This window comes from Jaculus jaculus, chromosome 5, assembly GCF_020740685.1.
Source record: "Jaculus jaculus isolate mJacJac1 chromosome 5, mJacJac1.mat.Y.cur, whole genome shotgun sequence".
Classification (NCBI taxonomy): domain Eukaryota; kingdom Metazoa; phylum Chordata; class Mammalia; order Rodentia; family Dipodidae; genus Jaculus; species Jaculus jaculus.
Window position 1 is genome coordinate 7,925,595 of NC_059106.1, and position 16,175 is coordinate 7,941,769.

General features: G+C 65.8%; 8 non-coding genes across 8 annotated transcripts; all 8 read right to left on the reverse strand.

Moving 5' to 3' along the window:
* Positions 1–1,035: 1,035 nt before the first annotated feature.
* Positions 1,036–1,154, reverse strand: LOC123461360. Its single transcript, XR_006637644.1, has one exon. It is a non-coding gene; the product is annotated as a 5S ribosomal RNA (ribosomal RNA).
* A 1,898-nt stretch (positions 1,155–3,052) lies between these two features.
* LOC123460962 lies at positions 3,053–3,171 on the reverse strand. Its single transcript, XR_006637307.1, has one exon. It is a non-coding gene; the product is annotated as a 5S ribosomal RNA (ribosomal RNA).
* A 1,886-nt stretch (positions 3,172–5,057) lies between these two features.
* On the reverse strand, positions 5,058–5,176 carry LOC123460973. Its single transcript, XR_006637318.1, has one exon. It is a non-coding gene; the product is annotated as a 5S ribosomal RNA (ribosomal RNA).
* A 1,887-nt stretch (positions 5,177–7,063) lies between these two features.
* On the reverse strand, positions 7,064–7,182 carry LOC123460984. The gene has a single exon (XR_006637327.1). It is a non-coding gene; the product is annotated as a 5S ribosomal RNA (ribosomal RNA).
* Positions 7,183–9,068: 1,886 nt separating this feature from the next.
* On the reverse strand, positions 9,069–9,187 carry LOC123460992. The gene has a single exon (XR_006637328.1). It is a non-coding gene; the product is annotated as a 5S ribosomal RNA (ribosomal RNA).
* Positions 9,188–11,077: 1,890 nt separating this feature from the next.
* LOC123460993 lies at positions 11,078–11,196 on the reverse strand. The gene has a single exon (XR_006637329.1). It is a non-coding gene; the product is annotated as a 5S ribosomal RNA (ribosomal RNA).
* Positions 11,197–13,075: 1,879 nt separating this feature from the next.
* Positions 13,076–13,194, reverse strand: LOC123460994. The gene has a single exon (XR_006637330.1). It is a non-coding gene; the product is annotated as a 5S ribosomal RNA (ribosomal RNA).
* Positions 13,195–15,083: 1,889 nt separating this feature from the next.
* On the reverse strand, positions 15,084–15,202 carry LOC123460995. Its single transcript, XR_006637331.1, has one exon. It is a non-coding gene; the product is annotated as a 5S ribosomal RNA (ribosomal RNA).
* Between the last annotated feature and the right edge of the window lie 973 nt (positions 15,203–16,175).

Genomic DNA, 16,175 nt, shown 5'->3' on the forward strand with positions numbered 1-16,175 from the left:
GCCATACCGGGCTGCCTGGGCTGCTCTTGGAAGTGGCCAGGGCCTTGCTTTGGGGCCCGTGGATCCCAGGATGCCAGCTGCTGTGGCAAGCATCTCCACAAATGTCTCCCAGCTGTTGTTCAGGGTACTGCCTGGCTTATTCCCAGGCTCCCCGGCCCTCTCTTACCGACACAGTCTGTCTGTCTGTCTGTCTGCCTGTCCGTCCGTCCGTCCGTGTCCCCGCCCCACCCTCCCTCTCCCTCTCCCTCTCCCTCTCGTTCTCCCCCCCCCCCTTTCGCCCTCTCTCTCTCTGTGGCTCTCCCTCTCACTTCCCTCCGTCCTACCCTCCCTGTCTCTCCCCTCGTTCTCTCTCAGTGAAGTCTGGTAGCGCCACGGGTTTGTCACCCGGCCTAGGTCTCCGGGTCCTAGAGGGGCGGACCGGACTGGGTCTGCTCCCGCGGTGTGCCTGTTTTCTCCCCAGTGCCATTGGAGGGGCACCTGTCCTGTGAACGGGAGGCCTGGGGCTCCTCCGAGTCTGGCCAAGGCCTCGAGTGTGTTGGGCAAGGCCCCGACGTGCACTGTGGTCGGGGGATAAGAGGGTTATGGACCTGCAATGTGCGAGGTTGAGTGCATTTCCAGAGAGCTGTTGGCCCCCTTCTGAGAGTTTGTGCCGGCTGAAGCACTGAAGAGGTAGACGAAGAGGAGGAGGAGGAGGAGGAGGAGGAGGAGGAGGAGGAGGAGGAGGAGGAGGAGGAGGAGGAGGAGGCCAGGGAGCCGTGTGAGCCGACGCCGGAGCCGGACAGCAAAGGGCGGACACCTTCAGCGGCTGGCTCGGAGGACCGCGGAGCAAGGGACACGGCCCACGGACGCACGCAGCCACCCACCCGTCCACCGAGCGAGCACCGCCCCGGCCGGCGGACCTACCCACCGAGCGAGGGGCGGCCTGGAGGCCTTGGCCCCCTTGCATCTTGGTCCTTGTCCCTTGGGCGAGGAGGGAGGGTGGGTGCTGGGTGCGCGTGCATGCAGTAGGCAAAAAGCCTGCGGAAGTAGGCAAAAAGCCTACAGCACCCGGTATTCCCAGGCGGTCTCCCATCCAAGTACTAACCAGGCCCGACCCTGCTTAGCTTCCGAGATCAGACGAGATCGGGCGCGTTCAGGGTGGTATGGCCGTAGACGCTCACACCCGCACTCTGGCGCCTCAAGAGCCTGCACGGCCCCTGACGCCAGGCGGGGCGCATGCAGCGCGCCTCGGCCGGCCCCTGCCTCGCCTGCCGCCCGCCAGCCCGCTCCCAGGAGTCACGGGAGACGCCCAGACGCCCCGACATCACCCTCACACCGACCCCAGGGATCCCCGATGGCCACAGGCCCCGCCACCGGCCACCCGCCCAGAGCCCTGGCCTCCAGTCTCTCCCCAGCCTCAAGCCCCGCCCACAAAACCCGTGTCTTGACTGTGATTGGCCCCTGACGTAGTAGCTTTCTGGTCTCTTTCTCCCTTTCTCTCTCTCTCTCTGCCTCTCGGTCGGTCGGCCTGCCGCTCACTCGCCCTGCCCTTCTGTCTGTCTGTCTCACTCTCGCTCTCTCTCCTGCTCGGTGCCGGGACCCAACACCCGGCCCGAAGCAGCAGATGGCAGGAAAGGGAAAGGCTTGATCCTGGGTGACTAACGGTCTCCGGGGGGAGGTTCATCGCTGATGGGGCAGGCAGGCAGGCAGGCAGGCAGGGAAAGGCAAAGGGTGGCAGAGCGGAGGCTGGGCGTCCCTTCTTGCCAGGGCAGCGGCCAGAAAACAGCCAGACAGAGAGAGAGGGAATGAGCTCAGCTCTGGCAAGGGGGCGGCCGGCCTGTGAGATTCCCAAAGCCCGCCAGGGCGCCAGCCACACATCTCCTGCAGCAAGGCTCCGCCTCCCCAGTTGCCGCCAGCTGGGGACCAGGCCTTCAGGACACACCAGTCAGTCCACGGGGCACATGTCATTCAAAGTCCCACGCGGGGCGTCTAGCGTGGAAGGACATGCCCCAGGCAGCGCTCGGTTCCTGGCCTGGCGCCATACCGGGCTGCCTGGGCTGCTCTTGGAAGTGGCCAGGGCCTTGCTTTGGGGCCCGTGGATCCCAGGATGCCAGCTGCTGTGGCAAGCATCTCCACAAATGTCTCCCAGCTGTTGTTCAGGGTACTGCCTGGCTTATTCCCAGGCTCCCCGGCCCTCTCTTACCGACACAGTCTGTCTGTCTGTCTGTCTGCCTGTCCGTCCGTCCGTCCGTGTCCCCGCCCCACCCTCCCTCTCCCTCTCCCTCTCCCTCTCGTTCTCCCCCCCCCTTTCGCCCTCTCTCTCTCTGTGGCTCTCCCTCTCACTTCCCTCCGTCCTACCCTCCCTGTCTCTCCCCTCGTTCTCTCTCAGTGAAGTCTGGTAGCGCCACGGGTTTGTCACCCGGCCTAGGTCTCCGGGTCCTAGAGGGGCGGACCGGACTGGGTCTGCTCCCGCGGTGTGCCTGTTTTCTCCCCAGTGCCATTGGAGGGGCACCTGTCCTGTGAACGGGAGGCCTGGGGCTCCTCCGAGTCTGGCCAAGGCCTCGAGTGTGTTGGGCAAGGCCCCGACGTGCACTGTGGTCGGGGGATAAGAGGGTTATGGACCTGCAATGTGCGAGGTTGAGTGCATTTCCAGAGAGCTGTTGGCCCCCTTCTGAGAGTTTGTGCCGGCTGAAGCACTGAAGAGGTAGACGAAGAGGAGGAGGAGGAGGAGGAGGAGGAGGAGGAGGAGGAGGAGGAGGAGGAGGAGGAGGAGGAGGAGGAGGCCAGGGAGCCGTGTGAGCCGAGCCCGGAGCCGGACAGCAAAGGGCGGACACCTTCAGCGGCTGGCTCGGAGGACCGCGGAGCAAGGGACACGGCCCACGGACGCACGCAGCCACCCACCCGTCCACCGAGCGAGCACCGCCCCGGCCGGCGGACCTACCCACCGAGCGAGGGGCGGCCTGGAGGCCTTGGCCCCCTTGCATCTTGGTCCTTGTCCCTTGGGCGAGGAGGGAGGGTGGGTGCTGGGTGCGCGTGCATGCAGTAGGCAAAAAGCCTGCGGAAGTAGGCAAAAAGCCTACAGCACCCGGTATTCCCAGGCGGTCTCCCATCCAAGTACTAACCAGGCCCGACCCTGCTTAGCTTCCGAGATCAGACGAGATCGGGCGCGTTCAGGGTGGTATGGCCGTAGACGCTCACACCCGCACTCTGCCGCCTCAAGAGCCTGCACGGCCCCTGACGCCAGGCGGGGCGCATGCAGCGCGCCTCGGCCGGCCCCTGCCTCGCCTGCCGCCCGCCAGCCCGCTCCCAGGAGTCACGGGAGACGCCCAGACGCCCCGACATCACCCTCACACCGACCCCAGGGATCCCCGATGGCCACAGGCCCCGCCACCGGCCACCCGCCCAGAGCCCTGGCCTCCAGTCTCTCCCCAGCCTCAAGCCCCGCCCACAAAACCCGTGTCTTGACTGTGATTGGCCCCTGACGTAGTAGCTTTCTGGTCTCTTTCTCCCTTTCTCTCTCTCTCTCTGCCTCTCGGTCGGTCGGCCTGCCGCTCACTCGCCCTGCCCTTCTGTCTGTCTGTCTCACTCTCGCTCTCTCTCCTGCTCGGTGCCGGGACCCAACACCCGGCCCGAAGCAGCAGATGGCAGGAAAGGGAAAGGCTTGATCCTGGGTGACTAACGGTCTCCGGGGGGAGGTTCATCGCTGATGGGGCAGGCAGGCAGGCAGGCAGGCAGGGAAAGGCAAAGGGTGGCAGAGCGGAGGCTGGGCGTCCCTTCTTGCCAGGGCAGCGGCCAGAAAACAGCCAGACAGAGAGAGAGGGAATGAGCTCAGCTCTGGCAAGGGGGCGGCCGGCCTGTGAGATTCCCAAAGCCCGCCAGGGCGCCAGCCACACATCTCCTGCAGCAAGGCTCCGCCTCCCCAGTTGCCGCCAGCTGGGGACCAGGCCTTCAGGACACACCAGTCAGTCCACGGGGCACATGTCATTCAAAGTCCCACGCGGGGCGTCTAGCGTGGAAGGACATGCCCCAGGCAGCGCTCGGTTCCTGGCCTGGCGCCATACCGGGCTGCCTGGGCTGCTCTTGGAAGTGGCCAGGGCCTTGCTTTGGGGCCCGTGGATCCCAGGATGCCAGCTGCTGTGGCAAGCATCTCCACAAATGTCTCCCAGCTGTTGTTCAGGGTACTGCCTGGCTTATTCCCAGGCTCCCCGGCCCTCTCTTACCGACACAGTCTGTCTGTCTGTCTGTCTGCCTGTCCGTCCGTCCGTCCGTGTCCCCGCCCCACCCTCCCTCTCCCTCTCCCTCTCCCTCTCGTTCTCCCCCCCCCTTTCGCCCTCTCTCTCTCTGTGGCTCTCCCTCTCACTTCCCTCCGTCCTACCCTCCCTGTCTCTCCCCTCGTTCTCTCTCAGTGAAGTCTGGTAGCGCCACGGGTTTGTCACCCGGCCTAGGTCTCCGGGTCCTAGAGGGGCGGACCGGACTGGGTCTGCTCCCGCGGTGTGCCTGTTTTCTCCCCAGTGCCATTGGAGGGGCACCTGTCCTGTGAACGGGAGGCCTGGGGCTCCTCCGAGTCTGGCCAAGGCCTCGAGTGTGTTGGGCAAGGCCCCGACGTGCACTGTGGTCGGGGGATAAGAGGGTTATGGACCTGCAATGTGCGAGGTTGAGTGCATTTCCAGAGAGCTGTTGGCCCCCTTCTGAGAGTTTGTGCCGGCTGAAGCACTGAAGAGGTAGACGAAGAGGAGGAGGAGGAGGAGGAGGAGGAGGAGGAGGAGGAGGAGGAGGAGGAGGAGGAGGCCAGGGAGCCGTGTGAGCCGAGCCCGGAGCCGGACAGCAAAGGGCGGACACCTTCAGCGGCTGGCTCGGAGGACCGCGGAGCAAGGGACACGGCCCACGGACGCACGCAGCCACCCACCCGTCCACCGAGCGAGCACCGCCCCGGCCGGCGGACCTACCCACCGAGCGAGGGGCGGCCTGGAGGCCTTGGCCCCCTTGCATCTTGGTCCTTGTCCCTTGGGCGAGGAGGGAGGGTGGGTGCTGGGTGCGCGTGCATGCAGTAGGCAAAAAGCCTGCGGAAGTAGGCAAAAAGCCTACAGCACCCGGTATTCCCAGGCGGTCTCCCATCCAAGTACTAACCAGGCCCGACCCTGCTTAGCTTCCGAGATCAGACGAGATCGGGCGCGTTCAGGGTGGTATGGCCGTAGACGCTCACACCCGCACTCTGGCGCCTCAAGAGCCTGCACGGCCCCTGACGCCAGGCGGGGCGCATGCAGCGCGCCTCGGCCGGCCCCTGCCTCGCCTGCCGCCCGCCAGCCCGCTCCCAGGAGTCACGGGAGACGCCCAGACGCCCCGACATCACCCTCACACCGACCCCAGGGATCCCCGATGGCCACAGGCCCCGCCACCGGCCACCCGCCCAGAGCCCTGGCCTCCAGTCTCTCCCCAGCCTCAAGCCCCGCCCACAAAACCCGTGTCTTGACTGTGATTGGCCCCTGACGTAGTAGCTTTCTGGTCTCTTTCTCCCTTTCTCTCTCTCTCTCTGCCTCTCGGTCGGTCGGCCTGCCGCTCACTCGCCCTGCCCTTCTGTCTGTCTGTCTCACTCTCGCTCTCTCTCCTGCTCGGTGCCGGGACCCAACACCCGGCCCGAAGCAGCAGATGGCAGGAAAGGGAAAGGCTTGATCCTGGGTGACTAACGGTCTCCGGGGGGAGGTTCATCGCTGATGGGGCAGGCAGGCAGGCAGGCAGGCAGGGAAAGGCAAAGGGTGGCAGAGCGGAGGCTGGGCGTCCCTTCTTGCCAGGGCAGCGGCCAGAAAACAGCCAGACAGAGAGAGAGGGAATGAGCTCAGCTCTGGCAAGGGGGCGGCCGGCCTGTGAGATTCCCAAAGCCCGCCAGGGCGCCAGCCACACATCTCCTGCAGCAAGGCTCCGCCTCCCCAGTTGCCGCCAGCTGGGGACCAGGCCTTCAGGACACACCAGTCAGTCCACGGGGCACATGTCATTCAAAGTCCCACGCGGGGCGTCTAGCGTGGAAGGACATGCCCCAGGCAGCGCTCGGTTCCTGGCCTGGCGCCATACCGGGCTGCCTGGGCTGCTCTTGGAAGTGGCCAGGGCCTTGCTTTGGGGCCCGTGGATCCCAGGATGCCAGCTGCTGTGGCAAGCATCTCCACAAATGTCTCCCAGCTGTTGTTCAGGGTACTGCCTGGCTTATTCCCAGGCTCCCCGGCCCTCTCTTACCGACACAGTCTGTCTGTCTGTCTGTCTGCCTGTCCGTCCGTCCGTCCGTGTCCCCGCCCCACCCTCCCTCTCCCTCTCCCTCTCCCTCTCGTTCTCCCCCCCCCCTTTCGCCCTCTCTCTCTCTGTGGCTCTCCCTCTCACTTCCCTCCGTCCTACCCTCCCTGTCTCTCCCCTCGTTCTCTCTCAGTGAAGTCTGGTAGCGCCACGGGTTTGTCACCCGGCCTAGGTCTCCGGGTCCTAGAGGGGCGGACCGGACTGGGTCTGCTCCCGCGGTGTGCCTGTTTTCTCCCCAGTGCCATTGGAGGGGCACCTGTCCTGTGAACGGGAGGCCTGGGGCTCCTCCGAGTCTGGCCAAGGCCTCGAGTGTGTTGGGCAAGGCCCCGACGTGCACTGTGGTCGGGGGATAAGAGGGTTATGGACCTGCAATGTGCGAGGTTGAGTGCATTTCCAGAGAGCTGTTGGCCCCCTTCTGAGAGTTTGTGCCGGCTGAAGCACTGAAGAGGTAGACGAAGAGGAGGAGGAGGAGGAGGAGGAGGAGGAGGAGGAGGAGGAGGAGGAGGAGGAGGAGGCCAGGGAGCCGTGTGAGCCGAGCCCGGAGCCGGACAGCAAAGGGCGGACACCTTCAGCGGCTGGCTCGGAGGACCGCGGAGCAAGGGACACGGCCCACGGACGCACGCAGCCACCCACCCGTCCACCGAGCGAGCACCGCCCCGGCCGGCGGACCTACCCACCGAGCGAGGGGCGGCCTGGAGGCCTTGGCCCCCTTGCATCTTGGTCCTTGTCCCTTGGGCGAGGAGGGAGGGTGGGTGCTGGGTGCGCGTGCATGCAGTAGGCAAAAAGCCTGCGGAAGTAGGCAAAAAGCCTACAGCACCCGGTATTCCCAGGCGGTCTCCCATCCAAGTACTAACCAGGCCCGACCCTGCTTAGCTTCCGAGATCAGACGAGATCGGGCGCGTTCAGGGTGGTATGGCCGTAGACGCTCACACCCGCACTCTGGCGCCTCAAGAGCCTGCACGGCCCCTGACGCCAGGCGGGGCGCATGCAGCGCGCCTCGGCCGGCCCCTGCCTCGCCTGCCGCCCGCCAGCCCGCTCCCAGGAGTCACGGGAGACGCCCAGACGCCCCGACATCACCCTCACACCGACCCCAGGGATCCCCGATGGCCACAGGCCCCGCCACCGGCCACCCGCCCAGAGCCCTGGCCTCCAGTCTCTCCCCAGCCTCAAGCCCCGCCCACAAAACCCGTGTCTTGACTGTGATTGGCCCCTGACGTAGTAGCTTTCTGGTCTCTTTCTCCCTTTCTCTCTCTCTCTCTGCCTCTCGGTCGGTCGGCCTGCCGCTCACTCGCCCTGCCCTTCTGTCTGTCTGTCTCACTCTCGCTCTCTCTCCTGCTCGGTGCCGGGACCCAACACCCGGCCCGAAGCAGCAGATGGCAGGAAAGGGAAAGGCTTGATCCTGGGTGACTAACGGTCTCCGGGGGGAGGTTCATCGCTGATGGGGCAGGCAGGCAGGCAGGCAGGCAGGGAAAGGCAAAGGGTGGCAGAGCGGAGGCTGGGCGTCCCTTCTTGCCAGGGCAGCGGCCAGAAAACAGCCAGACAGAGAGAGAGGGAATGAGCTCAGCTCTGGCAAGGGGGCGGCCGGCCTGTGAGATTCCCAAAGCCCGCCAGGGCGCCAGCCACACATCTCCTGCAGCAAGGCTCCGCCTCCCCAGTTGCCGCCAGCTGGGGACCAGGCCTTCAGGACACACCAGTCAGTCCACGGGGCACATGTCATTCAAAGTCCCACGCGGGGCGTCTAGCGTGGAAGGACATGCCCCAGGCAGCGCTCGGTTCCTGGCCTGGCGCCATACCGGGCTGCCTGGGCTGCTCTTGGAAGTGGCCAGGGCCTTGCTTTGGGGCCCGTGGATCCCAGGATGCCAGCTGCTGTGGCAAGCATCTCCACAAATGTCTCCCAGCTGTTGTTCAGGGTACTGCCTGGCTTATTCCCAGGCTCCCCGGCCCTCTCTTACCGACACAGTCTGTCTGTCTGTCTGTCTGCCTGTCCGTCCGTCCGTCCGTGTCCCCGCCCCACCCTCCCTCTCCCTCTCCCTCTCCCTCTCGTTCTCCCCCCCCCTTTCGCCCTCTCTCTCTCTGTGGCTCTCCCTCTCACTTCCCTCCGTCCTACCCTCCCTGTCTCTCCCCTCGTTCTCTCTCAGTGAAGTCTGGTAGCGCCACGGGTTTGTCACCCGGCCTAGGTCTCCGGGTCCTAGAGGGGCGGACCGGACTGGGTCTGCTCCCGCGGTGTGCCTGTTTTCTCCCCAGTGCCATTGGAGGGGCACCTGTCCTGTGAACGGGAGGCCTGGGGCTCCTCCGAGTCTGGCCAAGGCCTCGAGTGTGTTGGGCAAGGCCCCGACGTGCACTGTGGTCGGGGGATAAGAGGGTTATGGACCTGCAATGTGCGAGGTTGAGTGCATTTCCAGAGAGCTGTTGGCCCCCTTCTGAGAGTTTGTGCCGGCTGAAGCACTGAAGAGGTAGACGAAGAGGAGGAGGAGGAGGAGGAGGAGGAGGAGGAGGAGGAGGAGGAGGAGGAGGAGGAGGCCAGGGAGCCGTGTGAGCCGAGCCCGGAGCCGGACAGCAAAGGGCGGACACCTTCAGCGGCTGGCTCGGAGGACCGCGGAGCAAGGGACACGGCCCACGGACGCACGCAGCCACCCACCCGTCCACCGAGCGAGCACCGCCCCGGCCGGCGGACCTACCCACCGAGCGAGGGGCGGCCTGGAGGCCTTGGCCCCCTTGCATCTTGGTCCTTGTCCCTTGGGCGAGGAGGGAGGGTGGGTGCTGGGTGCGCGTGCATGCAGTAGGCAAAAAGCCTGCGGAAGTAGGCAAAAAGCCTACAGCACCCGGTATTCCCAGGCGGTCTCCCATCCAAGTACTAACCAGGCCCGACCCTGCTTAGCTTCCGAGATCAGACGAGATCGGGCGCGTTCAGGGTGGTATGGCCGTAGACGCTCACACCCGCACTCTGGCGCCTCAAGAGCCTGCACGGCCCCTGACGCCAGGCGGGGCGCATGCAGCGCGCCTCGGCCGGCCCCTGCCTCGCCTGCCGCCCGCCAGCCCGCTCCCAGGAGTCACGGGAGACGCCCAGACGCCCCGACATCACCCTCACACCGACCCCAGGGATCCCCGATGGCCACAGGCCCCGCCACCGGCCACCCGCCCAGAGCCCTGGCCTCCAGTCTCTCCCCAGCCTCAAGCCCCGCCCACAAAACCCGTGTCTTGACTGTGATTGGCCCCTGACGTAGTAGCTTTCTGGTCTCTTTCTCCCTTTCTCTCTCTCTCTCTGCCTCTCGGTCGGTCGGCCTGCCGCTCACTCGCCCTGCCCTTCTGTCTGTCTGTCTCACTCTCGCTCTCTCTCCTGCTCGGTGCCGGGACCCAACACCCGGCCCGAAGCAGCAGATGGCAGGAAAGGGAAAGGCTTGATCCTGGGTGACTAACGGTCTCCGGGGGGAGGTTCATCGCTGATGGGGCAGGCAGGCAGGCAGGCAGGCAGGGAAAGGCAAAGGGTGGCAGAGCGGAGGCTGGGCGTCCCTTCTTGCCAGGGCAGCGGCCAGAAAACAGCCAGACAGAGAGAGAGGGAATGAGCTCAGCTCTGGCAAGGGGGCGGCCGGCCTGTGAGATTCCCAAAGCCCGCCAGGGCGCCAGCCACACATCTCCTGCAGCAAGGCTCCGCCTCCCCAGTTGCCGCCAGCTGGGGACCAGGCCTTCAGGACACACCAGTCAGTCCACGGGGCACATGTCATTCAAAGTCCCACGCGGGGCGTCTAGCGTGGAAGGACATGCCCCAGGCAGCGCTCGGTTCCTGGCCTGGCGCCATACCGGGCTGCCTGGGCTGCTCTTGGAAGTGGCCAGGGCCTTGCTTTGGGGCCCGTGGATCCCAGGATGCCAGCTGCTGTGGCAAGCATCTCCACAAATGTCTCCCAGCTGTTGTTCAGGGTACTGCCTGGCTTATTCCCAGGCTCCCCGGCCCTCTCTTACCGACACAGTCTGTCTGTCTGTCTGTCTGCCTGTCCGTCCGTCCGTCCGTGTCCCCGCCCCACCCTCCCTCTCCCTCTCCCTCTCCCTCTCGTTCTCCCCCCCCCCTTTCGCCCTCTCTCTCTCTGTGGCTCTCCCTCTCACTTCCCTCCGTCCTACCCTCCCTGTCTCTCCCCTCGTTCTCTCTCAGTGAAGTCTGGTAGCGCCACGGGTTTGTCACCCGGCCTAGGTCTCCGGGTCCTAGAGGGGCGGACCGGACTGGGTCTGCTCCCGCGGTGTGCCTGTTTTCTCCCCAGTGCCATTGGAGGGGCACCTGTCCTGTGAACGGGAGGCCTGGGGCTCCTCCGAGTCTGGCCAAGGCCTCGAGTGTGTTGGGCAAGGCCCCGACGTGCACTGTGGTCGGGGGATAAGAGGGTTATGGACCTGCAATGTGCGAGGTTGAGTGCATTTCCAGAGAGCTGTTGGCCCCCTTCTGAGAGTTTGTGCCGGCTGAAGCACTGAAGAGGTAGACGAAGAGGAGGAGGAGGAGGAGGAGGAGGAGGAGGAGGAGGAGGAGGAGGAGGAGGAGGAGGAGGCCAGGGAGCCGTGTGAGCCGAGCCCGGAGCCGGACAGCAAAGGGCGGACACCTTCAGCGGCTGGCTCGGAGGACCGCGGAGCAAGGGACACGGCCCACGGACGCACGCAGCCACCCACCCGTCCACCGAGCGAGCACCGCCCCGGCCGGCGGACCTACCCACCGAGCGAGGGGCGGCCTGGAGGCCTTGGCCCCCTTGCATCTTGGTCCTTGTCCCTTGGGCGAGGAGGGAGGGTGGGTGCTGGGTGCGCGTGCATGCAGTAGGCAAAAAGCCTGCGGAAGTAGGCAAAAAGCCTACAGCACCCGGTATTCCCAGGCGGTCTCCCATCCAAGTACTAACCAGGCCCGACCCTGCTTAGCTTCCGAGATCAGACGAGATCGGGCGCGTTCAGGGTGGTATGGCCGTAGACGCTCACACCCGCACTCTGGCGCCTCAAGAGCCTGCACGGCCCCTGACGCCAGGCGGGGCGCATGCAGCGCGCCTCGGCCGGCCCCTGCCTCGCCTGCCGCCCGCCAGCCCGCTCCCAGGAGTCACGGGAGACGCCCAGACGCCCCGACATCACCCTCACACCGACCCCAGGGATCCCCGATGGCCACAGGCCCCGCCACCGGCCACCCGCCCAGAGCCCTGGCCTCCAGTCTCTCCCCAGCCTCAAGCCCCGCCCACAAAACCCGTGTCTTGACTGTGATTGGCCCCTGACGTAGTAGCTTTCTGGTCTCTTTCTCCCTTTCTCTCTCTCTCTCTGCCTCTCGGTCGGTCGGCCTGCCGCTCACTCGCCCTGCCCTTCTGTCTGTCTGTCTCACTCTCGCTCTCTCTCCTGCTCGGTGCCGGGACCCAACACCCGGCCCGAAGCAGCAGATGGCAGGAAAGGGAAAGGCTTGATCCTGGGTGACTAACGGTCTCCGGGGGGAGGTTCATCGCTGATGGGGCAGGCAGGCAGGCAGGCAGGCAGGGAAAGGCAAAGGGTGGCAGAGCGGAGGCTGGGCGTCCCTTCTTGCCAGGGCAGCGGCCAGAAAACAGCCAGACAGAGAGAGAGGGAATGAGCTCAGCTCTGGCAAGGGGGCGGCCGGCCTGTGAGATTCCCAAAGCCCGCCAGGGCGCCAGCCACACATCTCCTGCAGCAAGGCTCCGCCTCCCCAGTTGCCGCCAGCTGGGGACCAGGCCTTCAGGACACACCAGTCAGTCCACGGGGCACATGTCATTCAAAGTCCCACGCGGGGCGTCTAGCGTGGAAGGACATGCCCCAGGCAGCGCTCGGTTCCTGGCCTGGCGCCATACCGGGCTGCCTGGGCTGCTCTTGGAAGTGGCCAGGGCCTTGCTTTGGGGCCCGTGGATCCCAGGATGCCAGCTGCTGTGGCAAGCATCTCCACAAATGTCTCCCAGCTGTTGTTCAGGGTACTGCCTGGCTTATTCCCAGGCTCCCCGGCCCTCTCTTACCGACACAGTCTGTCTGTCTGTCTGTCTGCCTGTCCGTCCGTCCGTCCGTGTCCCCGCCCCACCCTCCCTCTCCCTCTCCCTCTCCCTCTCGTTCTCCCCCCCCCCCTTTCGCCCTCTCTCTCTCTGTGGCTCTCCCTCTCACTTCCCTCCGTCCTACCCTCCCTGTCTCTCCCCTCGTTCTCTCTCAGTGAAGTCTGGTAGCGCCACGGGTTTGTCACCCGGCCTAGGTCTCCGGGTCCTAGAGGGGCGGACCGGACTGGGTCTGCTCCCGCGGTGTGCCTGTTTTCTCCCCAGTGCCATTGGAGGGGCACCTGTCCTGTGAACGGGAGGCCTGGGGCTCCTCCGAGTCTGGCCAAGGCCTCGAGTGTGTTGGGCAAGGCCCCGACGTGCACTGTGGTCGGGGGATAAGAGGGTTATGGACCTGCAATGTGCGAGGTTGAGTGCATTTCCAGAGAGCTGTTGGCCCCCTTCTGAGAGTTTGTGCCGGCTGAAGCACTGAAGAGGTAGACGAAGAGGAGGAGGAGGAGGAGGAGGAGGAGGAGGAGGAGGAGGAGGAGGAGGCCAGGGAGCCGTGTGAGCCGAGCCCGGAGCCGGACAGCAAAGGGCGGACACCTTCAGCGGCTGGCTCGGAGGACCGCGGAGCAAGGGACACGGCCCACGGACGCACGCAGCCACCCACCCGTCCACCGAGCGAGCACCGCCCCGGCCGGCGGACCTACCCACCGAGCGAGGGGCGGCCTGGAGGCCTTGGCCCCCTTGCATCTTGGTCCTTGTCCCTTGGGCGAGGAGGGAGGGTGGGTGCTGGGTGCGCGTGCATGCAGTAGGCAAAAAGCCTGCGGAAGTAGGCAAAAAGCCTACAGCACCCGGTATTCCCAGGCGGTCTCCCATCCAAGTACTAACCAGGCCCGACCCTGCTTAGCTTCCGAGATCAGACGAGATCGGGCGCGTTCAGGGTGGTATGGCCGTAGACGCTCACACCCGCACTCTGGCGCCTCAAGAGCCTGCACGGCCCCTGACGCCAGGCGGGGCGCATGCAGCGCGCCTCGGCCGGCCCCTGCCTCGCCTGCCGCCCGCCAGCCCGCTCCCAGGAGTCACGGGAGACGCCCAGACGCCCCGACATCACCCTCACACCGACCCCAGGGATCCCCGATGGCCACAGGCCCCGCCACCGGCCACCCGCCCAGAGCCCTGGCCTCCAGTCTCTCCCCAGCCTCAAGCCCCGCCCACAAAACCCGTGTCTTGACTGTGATTGGCCCCTGACGTAGTAGCTTTCTGGTCTCTTTCTCCCTTTCTCTCTCTCTCTCTGCCTCTCGGTCGGTCGGCCTGCCGCTCACTCGCCCTGCCCTTCTGTCTGTCTGTCTCACTCTCGCTCTCTCTCCTGCTCGGTGCCGGGACCCAACACCCGGCCCGAAGCAGCAGATGGCAGGAAAGGGAAAGGCTTGATCCTGGGTGACTAACGGTCTCCGGGGGGAGGTTCATCGCTGATGGGGCAGGCAGGCAGGCAGGCAGGCAGGGAAAGGCAAAGGGTGGCAGAGCGGAGGCTGGGCGTCCCTTCTTGCCAGGGCAGCGGCCAGAAAACAGCCAGACAGAGAGAGAGGGAATGAGCTCAGCTCTGGCAAGGGGGCGGCCGGCCTGTGAGATTCCCAAAGCCCGCCAGGGCGCCAGCCACACATCTCCTGCAGCAAGGCTCCGCCTCCCCAGTTGCCGCCAGCTGGGGACCAGGCCTTCAGGACACACCAGTCAGTCCACGGGGCACATGTCATTCAAAGTCCCACGCGGGGCGTCTAGCGTGGAAGGACATGCCCCAGGCAGCGCTCGGTTCCTGGCCTGGCGCCATACCGGGCTGCCTGGGCTGCTCTTGGAAGTGGCCAGGGCCTTGCTTTGGGGCCCGTGGATCCCAGGATGCCAGCTGCTGTGGCAAGCATCTCCACAAATGTCTCCCAGCTGTTGTTCAGGGTACTGCCTGGCTTATTCCCAGGCTCCCCGGCCCTCTCTTACCGACACAGTCTGTCTGTCTGTCTGTCTGCCTGTCCGTCCGTCCGTCCGTGTCCCCGCCCCACCCTCCCTCTCCCTCTCCCTCTCCCTCTCGTTCTCCCCCCCCCTTTCGCCCTCTCTCTCTCTGTGGCTCTCCCTCTCACTTCCCTCCGTCCTACCCTCCCTGTCTCTCCCCTCGTTCTCTCTCAGTGAAGTCTGGTAGCGCCACGGGTTTGTCACCCGGCCTAGGTCTCCGGGTCCTAGAGGGGCGGACCGGACTGGGTCTGCTCCCGCGGTGTGCCTGTTTTCTCCCCAGTGCCATTGGAGGGGCACCTGTCCTGTGAACGGGAGGCCTGGGGCTCCTCCGAGTCTGGCCAAGGCCTCGAGTGTGTTGGGCAAGGCCCCGACGTGCACTGTGGTCGGGGGATAAGAGGGTTATGGACCTGCAATGTGCGAGGTTGAGTGCATTTCCAGAGAGCTGTTGGCCCCCTTCTGAGAGTTTGTGCCGGCTGAAGCACTGAAGAGGTAGACGAAGAGGAGGAGGAGGAGGAGGAGGAGGAGGAGGAGGAGGAGGAGGAGGAGGAGGAGGAGGAGGCCAGGGAGCCGTGTGAGCCGAGCCCGGAGCCGGACAGCAAAGGGCGGACACCTTCAGCGGCTGGCTCGGAGGACCGCGGAGCAAGGGACACGGCCCACGGACGCACGCAGCCACCCACCCGTCCACCGAGCGAGCACCGCCCCGGCCGGCGGACCTACCCACCGAGCGAGGGGCGGCCTGGAGGCCTTGGCCCCCTTGCATCTTGGTCCTTGTCCCTTGGGCGAGGAGGGAGGGTGGGTGCTGGGTGCGCGTGCATGCAGTAGGCAAAAAGCCTGCGGAAGTAGGCAAAAAGCCTACAGCACCCGGTATTCCCAGGCGGTCTCCCATCCAAGTACTAACCAGGCCCGACCCTGCTTAGCTTCCGAGATCAGACGAGATCGGGCGCGTTCAGGGTGGTATGGCCGTAGACGCTCACACCCGCACTCTGGCGCCTCAAGAGCCTGCACGGCCCCTGACGCCAGGCGGGGCGCATGCAGCGCGCCTCGGCCGGCCCCTGCCTCGCCTGCCGCCCGCCAGCCCGCTCCCAGGAGTCACGGGAGACGCCCAGACGCCCCGACATCACCCTCACACCGACCCCAGGGATCCCCGATGGCCACAGGCCCCGCCACCGGCCACCCGCCCAGAGCCCTGGCCTCCAGTCTCTCCCCAGCCTCAAGCCCCGCCCACAAAACCCGTGTCTTGACTGTGATTGGCCCCTGACGTAGTAGCTTTCTGGTCTCTTTCTCCCTTTCTCTCTCTCTCTCTGCCTCTCGGTCGGTCGGCCTGCCGCTCACTCGCCCTGCCCTTCTGTCTGTCTGTCTCACTCTCGCTCTCTCTCCTGCTCGGTGCCGGGACCCAACACCCGGCCCGAAGCAGCAGATGGCAGGAAAGGGAAAGGCTTGATCCTGGGTGACTAACGGTCTCCGGGGGGAGGTTCATCGCTGATGGGGCAGGCAGGCAGGCAGGCAGGCAGGGAAAGGCAAAGGGTGGCAGAGCGGAGGCTGGGCGTCCCTTCTTGCCAGGGCAGCGGCCAGAAAACAGCCAGACAGAGAGAGAGGGAATGAGCTCAGCTCTGGCAAGGGGGCGGCCGGCCTGTGAGATTCCCAAAGCCCGCCAGGGCGCCAGCCACACATCTCCTGCAGCAAGGCTCCGCCTCCCCAGTTGCCGCCAGCTGGGGACCAGGCCTTCAGGACACACCAGTCAGTCCACGGGGCACATGTCATTCAAAGTCCCACGCGGGGCGTCTAGCGTGGAAGGACATGCCCCAGGCAGCGCTCGGTTCCTGGCCTGGCGCCATACCGGGCTGCCTGGGCTGCTCTTGGAAGTGGCCAGGGCCTTGCTTTGGGGCCCGTGGATCCCAGGATGCCAGCTGCTGTGGCAAGCATCTCCACAAATGTCTCCCA